Source organism: Tupaia chinensis, unplaced genomic scaffold (assembly GCF_000334495.1).
Source record: "Tupaia chinensis unplaced genomic scaffold, TupChi_1.0 Scaffold143936_1, whole genome shotgun sequence".
Lineage (NCBI taxonomy): Eukaryota > Metazoa > Chordata > Mammalia > Scandentia > Tupaiidae > Tupaia > Tupaia belangeri.
This window is the reverse complement of record NW_006203787.1, coordinates 375,622-388,002: the sequence shown is the minus strand read 5'-3', so window position 1 is coordinate 388,002 and position 12,381 is coordinate 375,622.

Below are 12,381 nucleotides of genomic sequence, written 5' to 3'. Positions count from 1 at the left end.
GGCATCTGCTCTGGCTTTGACTGGGCTTCTGCTCTGGCGGTCTACGTGAGGTGGTTTTCAGAACTCTGTGTCTGCGGTTTGGCAATTGATTGTAGTTACTGTCTATTTTCCCAAACTGCTACAGCTGTTTTATTTTCATGAACTACTGTCATTCTCCCGGGATGGTAGAGAGGACTATTTTTTAAATTTAAAAATTTTTTTTTATTTTAAAGAATTACTTTATTTTATTTTAATTTGACCAGAGGGGGACAGAGAAAGATAAAGAGATGTGTGGGAGGAGTGAGAAAGCAAGCCACCAGGTCCAGGACTCAAACCGTGATCGGCCATGGTGGGAGTCCAGCACTTTTAACCGCCATGCCACCTGCCGGCCCCAAGGGCTTCTCTCTTGAGAAGCTTCCTATCCTTTTGGCCACTCCTTCGTGTTGGCTCTGCTGTCACAGTTGGCTGTATATTACAGGAAGGGGCACCAGGTCTGTTCTTTCCTGAATAATGTCTGTATTTTTGGCTGTAGGCTCTCCTTATGTTTGAGGCCCACCGGAGGGTGTTGGAGAGCGGTGGGGAGACTGTCTGTGATTTCGTTTTCTGTTATATAGAAGTGATAGGAGAATGAAGACCTCCTTCATCATCCAAGTATTCTCCTGTGTAGGGAGGAGCAATGTGTTTTATACAAATTTTTAAGGAGAGAAAAAATTAGGCAGGGTGTTCTGGGGGTCTGAGAGTCACATTGAAGCAGGGGCCGGTCGTCTCTTTCTGGGGAGAAGCCAAACTAGTATCTCAGCAGATGAAGGACGGAGACACGCTCATGAGAGGCGGAGCATGGGGGGATGAAGGAGGGAGATGCTTTTGTGAGAGACAGTGTGGGGGGACGCATGGGCTCTTACAAAACCCGCATGCCACAAGAAAACGAATCATTGCTGCAGCTTGGTTTAGGGTGTGTGCCAGTGTGACACAAATACAGTTAGGTGCTCCCTGCAAGGAATTCCTAGACTGCTGCTACTCTTAGGGGAATGTCATTCAGGGACTGTCATGATATGAGTCGATGAAGGTGAAATAAGAATTGTGTTTCCCAGCCAGAGGGCTTTAAAGTACTGTTCTCGTCAAGCCACGCAGAAGCTGATCACGGTGGAGGGATGAATTGGGACAGGACGCGCCCAACCAGCTGAGTGAGCCGCAGCGTCACGCTGTCAAAGGTGACAGTTACCATTCTGCACACTTTACACAGCATATTGGAGAAATCACCCTGGAGAACTCGGTTGATGACTGAGGATTAAAAATGAGTGCGTAGCCTCCACGCTGAAAATCCAGGTTCTCAGAATGATACTTTAGGGACAAGCACAAGGAGGCTGTTCCACAGCAAGGTAGGGTCATGCCAAGAAGGATCATGGGTCCTCTGGAAGAGTTCCAGGTGGAGAGGAGAGGTTATATGCTGGATGAGGAGGAGTTGGATATTGAGGTTCGGAAACAGCAGACTCTCCCTGTTACTGGTTTCACCCCGAGTGTGCATGTGGGGGTGGGCTTTATCTCAGGGTGTGGATTTGAACATTTCTGCTGCTTGTCTTACTAAAACTCTTAGTGTTGTCAAGTACTTGGTTGAGTAAACTCTGACTATTCCAGGCAAGATTCCTACATTGGCCCAGATGGAGACAGAAGCTCAGGAACAAAGATGCCTGGACAAGCTTGCTTTCTTCCTCTTTTGTTTTAGCTGTTTATCTGAGAGAGTGACAGATAGACACTCCCAACTGTTTTTTTCCCCTCAGGTGGTCAGGGTCACGGGCACATGCATGTACCTGGCATGCACAGGGAGCCCTTGGGGTGTGAACCCGAGACCTTTCCAGGTGGCCGCCATGTTGTGGAACATTGCATTAATGTATCATGGCCAGCCGGAAGTCTTCACACCTGAGTGGGTGTGCTCGATTACAACTCCATCCCAAGTGGACAGTGACGATTATGAAGTCAATAAGCAAGACCCCTTCTACTGCATTTGACATGCGACTAAGGACATGTTTTCAGTGTGGGTAAAATGGGTCTGTTTGGTTTTAACTTTTTTAACAGAGTTTTTGTGTTGCTCTCTTGCATCGATTAATACATAGAAATTCCAAATACGTGCTTTTAATGTGCTCTTTTGCTCTGTTTTATTTTCGTTATTAAGCTCAAGAGCATTGGTCAAACTGTTGTACTTCCCAACAGTCTTAGAAAGGTGTTTGTAATTTTGGAAGGTGTCTGGCACGTGAAGCTTCGGGAATGTTACCTTGATGAAAAGCGTCTGATCTCTCTCTCTCAGGACTAGCTGGTCATGCTTTGCTCATGTCTTTGGTTCCTGGTAGGCAATGTGGCGCTTTACACACGTGTTACGTCTAAGGCCAGAGGTCAGCACAATGGCTGCTGGTCTGATTTCCAGTGGCCTGATTGGGGTCATCAGCTGGGAGATTCGTATCCTTAGGGAAAATCATCAGTTCCGATTTGACAATCTGGGTCTGGCATTAAAATTAAAATGTTCATTTCTTTGAAGCAGCCCTCGGCTTGGAATTCTCCTTTCTTGCTTCTCCCTACTTTCTTCTCTCTCCTTTTCCATTATTTTTTTCTCCCTCCTCCCTTTTCCCTTTCCTTCTTCCTCCCTGATTTTTTCTCTTCCTCATTTCTCTCTTGATTCCTTTCTTGCTTTCTTGCTCTTTCATGTAGAATTCATTGTTTCTTTTTAAAAAAGAATTATTTATTCTATTTAAATTTATTTTTTTAATTTGACGAGTGTGAGAGCAAGTTGCCCAGTCCAGGACTTGAACTGTAGTTGGCCATGTTGGGAGTCTAGTACCCTTACCACCATGCCACCTGCTGGCCCTGAATTCATTGCTTTTTAAGGTAGAAAAGAGGTCTGATCCTTGAAACAAGAAACACAATTTTATGCCAAGTAGGCTAATATTGTTAAACATACACAATTAGCCAAGGTGCTGTGGAAGAATAATTTATAAATTATGAACTTAACAGGGAACAATTTTGTGAAGAGAAATAGCAGTTCTATTACGTTATCTGCATATGTCAACATGCATTCACATGCTTAGACGTGTGACTGCATTCCTAAGTATATGCTCATATTGCAGGGCAAGGCCTCGCTTTATTCACTTTACTCATCACATGTAATAGAAGGGGAAACCAAAACCCCAAGAAGTTAGGCTACCTGCCTGGGGTCACTGAAATATGTTTGGCAGAGGTCTGGGTGAAAGCCAGCCTCAGAAATCCTAAACTTCTGCCAGTACCACACTGGGTTATGTATTTGTTTTTAAAGTCTTTTTCCCACCTAACTTTGAAAATTAAAGTTGCACGTATGTACATATATATATATATATATATATATATGTCTTTCTTTGTACTTCTTTTTTAAAAGAATTATCTAACTTTATTTACTACTATTATTATTTTTCAATTTGACCAGAGAGAGACAGAGAGAAAGAGGGAAAGTGAGAAAGTAAGCTTCCAGGTCCAGGGCTTGAATCACAGTCAGACATGTGGGAGTCCAGTGCCTTTAATCACCATGCCCCCTGCCAGTCCCATGTCTTTTTGTTTTTCTCTCCCTAAGCCACATGAAAGGAAGTTGCAGACATCATCCTTAAATAATTCTGGATGCATCTTCTAAGAACAAAAGCATTCTTCTATGTAAGTGCAGTAGATAATCCCAATCAAGAAATTTAGCATTGATACTATATTATTTATAATATTCAATTCATACTCAGATTTCCTGACTCTCTTGGTAATGTTTTTAGTTTCTCTTTTTCTTTTCTGTTTTCTATTTCATTTGCTAGAGAGCATGTGTGCTCACCAGAGAGAAAGAGAAATAAAGTGAGAAGTTACTACTCATGGGGAATGGTCACTCTGAAATCCTTTCTCTATTTCTCCTTTTAGGATTTTGGGCATGCAAACACATATGCCCTCTGTTTTTCAAACCTTCAGGTCTGGGACTTGAACCATGCATTTGGCCACATGGGATCCAGCCATCTTAACCACCATGCTACTGGCTGGTTTATTTATTTATTTTTTATACAGATATACAAATAAGGTTCACTCCTTATATTTAGTTTTATTTATTTATTTTATACATTCAGTTGCTATACATCATTTAGCTTGTAGAGTGAATTTACCCAACATGAAATAAACCTCAGACCAGTCCAGTTGAGAATGTGATACCTGTTATTATCAACAGGTAATAAACCATTTCTGTGTCCTACAAATGTCTTACTACTTCATTTTTCTCCCTAATTTCCTTCCCTATATTCTTCCCCTCTCCCACTCTCCTTCTACCCTGTCTCCAGTGTCCAAAACTATTTTCACTGCTTTTATGCCTTCTAATCTTTCAGTGTCTACCATAGAGTGCAGACAGTATATGTTAAACGGAGACATACAATGTCTCTCCTTCATATTCTGACTTGCTTCACTCAGCAATAAGTCATGCATATTAATCTATTTTCTATCAAATGCCACGGTCCTGTTGCTGTATTTTGTTTCCTTTAATCTGAATAATTGTCCCACTTTGTTAGGATCTTTTGTAACACTGACATTTTTGCAGATTCAAGACCGACTATCTGGTTGAATTTGGATTAGCCTGATTGCTGTCCCATGATTGAATTCAGGATAATCATTTTAAAGACAAGAACATTCCGTAGTGATATTGGGTTTTTCCCATTGCATCATACCAATGAGCACATATTGTCAGGTTGCCCCATTTTTGGTGAAACTGACATTTACATTTCTTCCTAGTAAATCTATATGGACAAAGACATCTAAAGGCATGAAAAACACAATGAGAAGAAAATTGTCCTGTGTATGGATCAGAAAAATTCACACAATCGAAATAAATTTGGAAGCTGACTTTGAGACACTCAAAGCAATGTCTTGCATCTGGGGCATTTAAATATAATTGTTGCTACAGTCCCACTCCTATTCATGTATTAAAGTTCTAAAGTTCTAACCCTGAGACGATTGTATTAAGAGGTGGGAGGCCTCCTAACCTAGTGGTTAAGGGAGTTGGATCCCAAATGGTTCAAATTCTGTCTCTGATGGCTTGAAAAACATGCCAGCTGCCTGTGTGTGCATGCTCAAAATCCCGACAGGATGGAGAATGGAGGAGAAAGGATTGTAGCATGACCACGCCACATTGGGAAGTGCCTGCCTGCATGCCTTCCTTCCTTCCTTCCTTCCTTTCTTTTCATATAGATAGATTTTTTGCTATAAGGTGCGTGTGCTCTCCTGAGAGACAGAGATAGAAAGTGAGAAATCACCCACTGGGGGCTGGCCACAATGTAATCCCTTCTCATCCATTATCTTCTTGGGATTTTAGGCACATGCACATGTGCATAGTGTGAATTTTAAGCCATCAGATCTGGAATTCGAACCACAGGTGACTACGTGGGAATCCAGTGACATAGCCATTATGCCATCTGTTATCCCGGGGAGTGCTTTCTTTCACCTTACTCTCTGTCTCTTTCTGTTGAGCATACACACCCCCTGGCAATTAAAAAAAGAGAGAGGCAGGAATTTTGGAGGTGATAGTATCAAGAGGTAGAACCCTCATGAATGGGATTAGTGCCCTGATAGAGCTGGCTTACCACTTCTGCCATGTTAGGACACAGAGGACGCCACCTATGAATCAGGAAATGAAACCACACCTGACACTGAATCTGCTGGCACCTTCACCTTGGACTTAACCGGCTCCCACCTTCACCTTGGACTTCTCAGCTTCCAGAACTGTGAGAAATTCATTCGTGTTGTTTATACTGTAGCCCCTACCCATTAACTTACCTTTTCTCTTCACATGAAACCAACCACCTTTTGTATTCCTTATCTGAACTCTACAGATGGCCTCTGGGAAATTGCAGCAAGACACATTGGAAGGTCATTTTTGGGCAATGGCTAAACAGGAGGGGTTTTTTTTCCTAGGTCTTACAGATCATACCATGGTAACTGACTCATCCTCTCCTATTCATAGTTAGGACAGAGATTCTGAAATGTAATCACTTTTATGATTTTTTGGGGGCCATCTAGATGCCATTATAAAAAGTATGTCTGAGCTTAGTTTGAGTAATGCAGTCCATAGTGTTATGGTTTGCACTACTGGAATCCCATGGCTGACCATGGGTTTGGGTTCTGGAGTCAGCCTGAAGATATGCTGGTGTGCATGGGCACCCATGCTCCAGAGGATCTGGAGGACTGGGGGGAAGGAGAAAGTATGACTAGACCTTACTGAGAGTGTGCTCTCTCTCTCTTTTTCTCTCTCACTTTGTCTTTTCTCTCATGCACACACACATGCTCTTCATTATTTAAAAAAATTATGATTGGATTCTGTTTTGAAGAATAAAGAATTGTTCAACCCTGTTTCAAAAACAGACCAGTCCAGTTGAGAATGTGATACCTGTTATTATCAACAGGTAATAAACCATTTCTGTGTCCTACAAATGTCTTACTACTTCATTTTTCTCCCTAATTTCCTTCCCTATATTCTTCCCCTCTCCCACTCTCCTTCTACCCTGTCTCCAGTGTCCAAAACTATTTTCACTGCTTTTATGCCTTCTAATCTTTCAGTGTCTACCATAGAGTGCAGACAGTATATGTTAAACGGAGACATACAATGTCTCTCCTTCATATTCTGACTTGCTTCACTCAGCAATAAGTCATGCATATTAATCTATTTTCTATCAAATGCCACGGTCCTGTTGCTGTATTTTGTTTCCTTTAATCTGAATAATTGTCCCACTTTGTTAGGATCTTTTGTAACACTGACATTTTTGCAGATTCAAGACCGACTATCTGGTTGAATTTGGATTAGCCTGATTGCTGTCCCATGATTGAATTCAGGATAATCATTTTAAAGACAAGAACATTCCGTAGTGATATTGGGTTTTTCCCATTGCATCATACCAATGAGCACATATTGTCAGGTTGCCCCATTTTTGGTGAAACTGACATTTACATTTCTTCCTAGTAAATCTATATGGACAAAGACATCTAAAGGCATGAAAAACACAAAGAGAAGAAAATTGTCCTGTGTATGGATCAGAAAAATTCACACAATCGAAATAAATTTGGAAGCTGACTTTGAGACACTCAAAGCAATGTCTTGCATCTGGGGCATTTAAATATAATTGTTGCTACAGTCCCACTCCTATTCATGTATTAAAGTTCTAAAGTTCTAACCCTGAGACGATTGTATTAAGAGGTGGGAGGCCTCCTAACCTAGTGGTTAAGGGAGTTGGATCCCAAATGGTTCAAATTCTGTCTCTGATGGCTTGAAAAACATGCCAGCTGCCTGTGTGTGCATGCTCAAAATCCCGACAGGATGGAGAATGGAGGAGAAAGGATTGTAGCATGACCACGCCACATTGGGAAGTGCCTGCCTGCATGCCTTCCTTCCTTCCTTCCTTCCTTTCTTTTCATATAGATAGATTTTTTGCTATAAGGTGCGTGTGCTCTCCTGAGAGACAGAGATAGAAAGTGAGAAATCACCCACTGGGGGCTGGCCACAATGTAATCCCTTCTCATCCATTATCTTCTTGGGATTTTAGGCACATGCACATGTGCCTAGTGTGAATTTTAAGCCATCAGATCTGGAATTCGAACCGCAGGTGACTACGTGGGAATCCAGTGACATAGCCATTATGCCATCTGTTATCCCGGGGAGTGCTTTCTTTCACCTTACTCTCTGTCTCTTTCTGTTGAGCATACACACCCCCTGGCAATTAAAAAAAGAGAGAGGCAGGAATTTTGGAGGTGATAGTATCAAGAGGTAGAACCCTCATGAATGGGATTAGTGCCCTGATAGAGCTGGGTTACCACTTCTGCCATGTTAGGACACAGAGGACGCCACCTATGAATCAGGAAATGAAACCACACCTGACACTGAATCTGCTGGCACCTTCACCTTGGACTTCTCAGCTTCCAGAACTGTGAGAAATTCATTCGTGTTGTTTATACTGTAGCCCCTACCCATTAACTTACCTTTTCTCTTCACATGAAACCAACCACCTTTTGTATTCCTTATCTGAACTCTACAGATGGCCTCTGGGAAATTGCAGCAAGACACATTGGAAGGTCATTTTTGGGCAATGGCTAAACAGGAGGAGGGTTTTTTCCTAGGTCTTACAGATCATACCATAGTAACTGACTCATCCTCTCCTATTCATAGTTAGGACAGAGATTCTGAAATGTAATCACTTTTATGATTTTTTGGGGGCCATCTAGATGCCATTATAAAAAGTATGTCTGAGCTTAGTTTGAGTAATGCAGTCCATAGTGTTATGGTTTGCACTACTGGAATCCCATGGCTGACCATGGGTTTGGGTTCTTGAGTCAGCCTGAAGATATGCTGGTGTGCATGGGCACCCATGCTCCAGAGGATCTGGAGGACTGGGGGGAAGGAGAAAGTATGACTAGACCTTACTGAGAGTGTGCTCTCTCTCTCTTTTTCTCTCTCACTTTGTCTTTTCTCTCATGCACCACACATGCTCTTCATTATTTAAAAAAATTATGATTGGATTCTGTTTTGAAGAATAAAGAATTGTTCAACCCAGTTTCAAAAATAAAACCTATTGCTATTTCACTTATAAAAGTCATTTATACTCTTCATAAAAAATTTAGATGGGGCCAGCAGGTGGTGTAGTGGTTAAGGTGCTGGAATCCTATATGGCTGACCATGGTTCAAGTCTCAGACCCAGCAGCTTGAAACACATGCCGGGTGTGTGCGTGCATGCATGTGTGCATGCGTGTGTGTGTGTGCAGAATCTGAGAGGAGAATAGAGAAGGGATTGCAGTATGGCCACCCCCCCTGGGGGGTAATTTCTCACTTTCTGTCTCTCTCTCTTTGTCTGCTCAGTGAGTGCACATACCCCATGGCAAAAATCTCTCAAATTAAAAAGAAATTAGAAAATATATAAGAAGGAGACAGGAAGATTATTATCTTAATCATATAGTGTTTCACAACCAGAATAATTTTGGTATATGTTCTTAAGCCTTTTTTTCTTTCTTGAATGAAGAGTTCTGATTTTTATTACATAGTTCTTACTATATAGAATATAAACATTTTCCCTTTATCAAATCAGAAATTATAATACAAGAATGTCTTATAGCAAATTCTTAATCACTATTTAATGCCTTTACAGTATTGCTTTATAATTATAGGTTATATTTATTTGATAGTCTTCTTCTTGCTTATGTAGGGGTCACCTTTCCTTAAATATGAATACAAATCCTTGCAGCTAAATATGTTTCTGCATTTCAGAATATCCCCCTGGGATGTTGTAAATAGTGGTACATGACTTTGCAAAAGACTAGTAACAAGTTATATTTGTTCCCAGTGTAAGTCCTTATACAACATGTGTATGTGTGAGTAGGATATAGCCTTACCATCAACATTATCTTTTATATGATTGCAAATGACTGTTCATTTGCTAGGAAAAGCTTGAAGGTATTGGGGGGCCAACAGGTGACCTAGTAGTTAAGGAGATGGATTCCAACATGGCTGACTACAGTTTCAGTCCCAGCTCTGGCAGCTTGAAATCCACTCTGGATGCACATGTGCCCAAAATCCTGGGAGGAGAATGGAGAAGGGCCATCTACCCAGGGTGTGGTTTCTTAGTTTCCCTCTCTGTGTCCCTCTCTCTGGTGAGTGCACATCCCTTATCACAGAAATCTAAAAAAAAGAAAAACAATGTTTAAATGTGTTAGAAGTGTTTATCTTGTCTTACCTTTATTGGAGTAACATGAAGCCACAATCTTCCTCTTATTTTGTGATATAGGTATATCGCCTCTTTCATAAATTATCTATTTATATCTTTTGCTTATTTTTTTAAGATATTTTTTGCTATAGGGTGTGTGCGCTCACCAAAGAGACAGAGACAGAGAGACAAACAGTGAGAAATCACCCGCAGGGGAGATGACCATGCTGCAATTCCTTCTCCTCCATTCTCCTCTCAGGATTATGGGCAGACATGCATATGCAGCTGGCATGAGTTTTAAGCCACTGGGTCTAGGACTTGAATGGTGGTCCACTATGTGAAAGTCCAGTAATGTAACCATTTCGCCATCTCCTGGTCCCGCTCATTTATCTTTTTTATGATGGCTTAAATACCAGATTTTATGTACTTTTTATCAGAACAGAAATAAAAGTCTTTTGTCTATTTTGTTATAGAATTTTTCCTAAATATTTGCCATTTTACTTAATCTTGTTTTATCTCCATTTTTTTTAAACAAAGAGCAAAATATTTAATATGGAAAGAGTAAAGCCGAAATGATTAAATGGGAGTTAAAGTCCAAAAAGGTGACCACACTTCACTTCTTTCAATGAGTAAAACTATTCATTCTTTGATCAAGTACTTTGCAGGGCAGTGGAAGGATTTGGTAATGTGAGTATGGAACAATATTTCTAATCTTTGAAGAGGATGGTGTTTTTAAAAATGAGTAAAAGCATGAGATCAAAGATTACTATGTCAGTAATTTGATGGCACTCTGGAAAAATTTCACATGAATTGTTTATGAGAACTCTTCGCAGAAGAGCACAGTGACAAGTTAGAGCCAGAATGCATCTATAAACAACAATTTAGGTCAAAGCATTTTTGCATGGCTTATTAGAATGAAAGATGAGAGGAATTCTGTGAACATAGACTATTTTATTTCTGCAGGGCATTCATTCACTGGAAACTTTTATAATATTCTTACAGGCAAGATGGAGAAGTCTGGGCTAGGGGATAATCCTGTTAGGTGGATTAACAACTGGTTAAAGAGCTCACACAATAAGATGCTGATTGATGGGAGCCTTAAGTTGTGTTCAACAGAGCTCCAATATAAGCTATAGTTTAATGAACATTTTTCTAATTACTAGGATAAAGAGATCAAAGCTTTCTTATCAAATGTGTGTAACTCCCAAACTGGGAACCTTAATGAATATGCTAGATGAAGGAATCTTTTTCAAAAATATCTCAACTGATGGAAATCATGGTAGTAGGCATACATGTAAAATATAATAAGCTTAGTTTAAAACAATGAATTAAACAAATATAAGATGGGACGTTTCATGCAAATAAAATAACTATGCTTTCGTTGCCTGAGAACTTCAAGGAAGGAAAGACTATGTTGTATTTTTATTTGTATGAGTCAGGGTTCTCTAGAGAGAAACAAAACAAATAGGACATACACACATCTATGCATGCACACACACACATGTGCGCACAGGCACTCATGCACTGGCTCATGTGATTCTAGTCTATCCTAAAAGAATAGATATTCTAGTGAGTTGATGTTACAGTCTTGATCTTTTTTTTTTTTGAGAGAGATTTTCACTGTAGGGCGCGTGCGTTCGCCAGACAGACAGAGAGAGACATAGAGACAGAGTCAGGGTTCTCTAGAGAGAAACAAAACAAATAGGACATACACACATCTATGCATGCACACACACACTCATGCACTGGCTCATGTGATTCTAGTCTATCCTAAAAGAATAGATATTCTAGTGAGTTGATGTTACAGTCTTGATCCTAAAGGCAGTCTAAAGTCAGAATTCCTCTTTTGGGGACCTCAATCTTTTTTCTTAAGACTTTCAACTTACTGGATAAGGCCCACTTATAATATGAAGCATTATTTGCTTCATTTGAAGTTTACCCTTGGCTCAGTCATGGTGGCAGGAGTGGAAAGGCACTGCTGTGCAGTGGCTGAGGCCATATGGAAGACCTGGGTTCAATTTACAGTCCCACCTAAACAGACTGAGCCTGGTGGTGCATGTTTTTGGTCTTAGCTAGCTAGAGAGTGGAGGAGAATTGCCACATGGAAAGAAACTGTCCAAAAATACCATCTCTCTTCTTTCTCTTTCTCCCTCCTTCTCATGCTTTTTCATTAAAAAACAAACAAACAAACACAAACAAACAAAAACCAGTCTGTATTTCACAGAAATATCTATGTTGCCATTTGACCAAACAACCAGGTACTCTAGCTAAGTTGACATGTAAAATTAGGTGTCATGGGGGCCAGCCAGTGGCGTGGTGGTGAAGAGGCTGGATTTCCACATGGCTTACCTTGGTTTGCGTCCTGGACCTGGCAGCTTGTTTTCTCACTGTCTCTGTCCCTCTCTGGTGAGCGCATGTGATACGTAGCAAATTAAAATAATATTAATAAATTAGATAAATTCTTTTAAAAAATCAGACTTCACCTCCGTAAAATATTGAGCTACAATGATAGACTTATCATAGCAGTGTCAGCAGTGGTCAATATTTACTGCACAGCTCAAAGCACATGTTTCATTTTGGGTTTAGTTCTGGGTAACACAGATTGAAAGTCAAGAGATGAGTTGACTGAGATGGCATAGGAAGACATGCCATTTAAATAATAAGACTTGGAAAAGATCTATTGGCC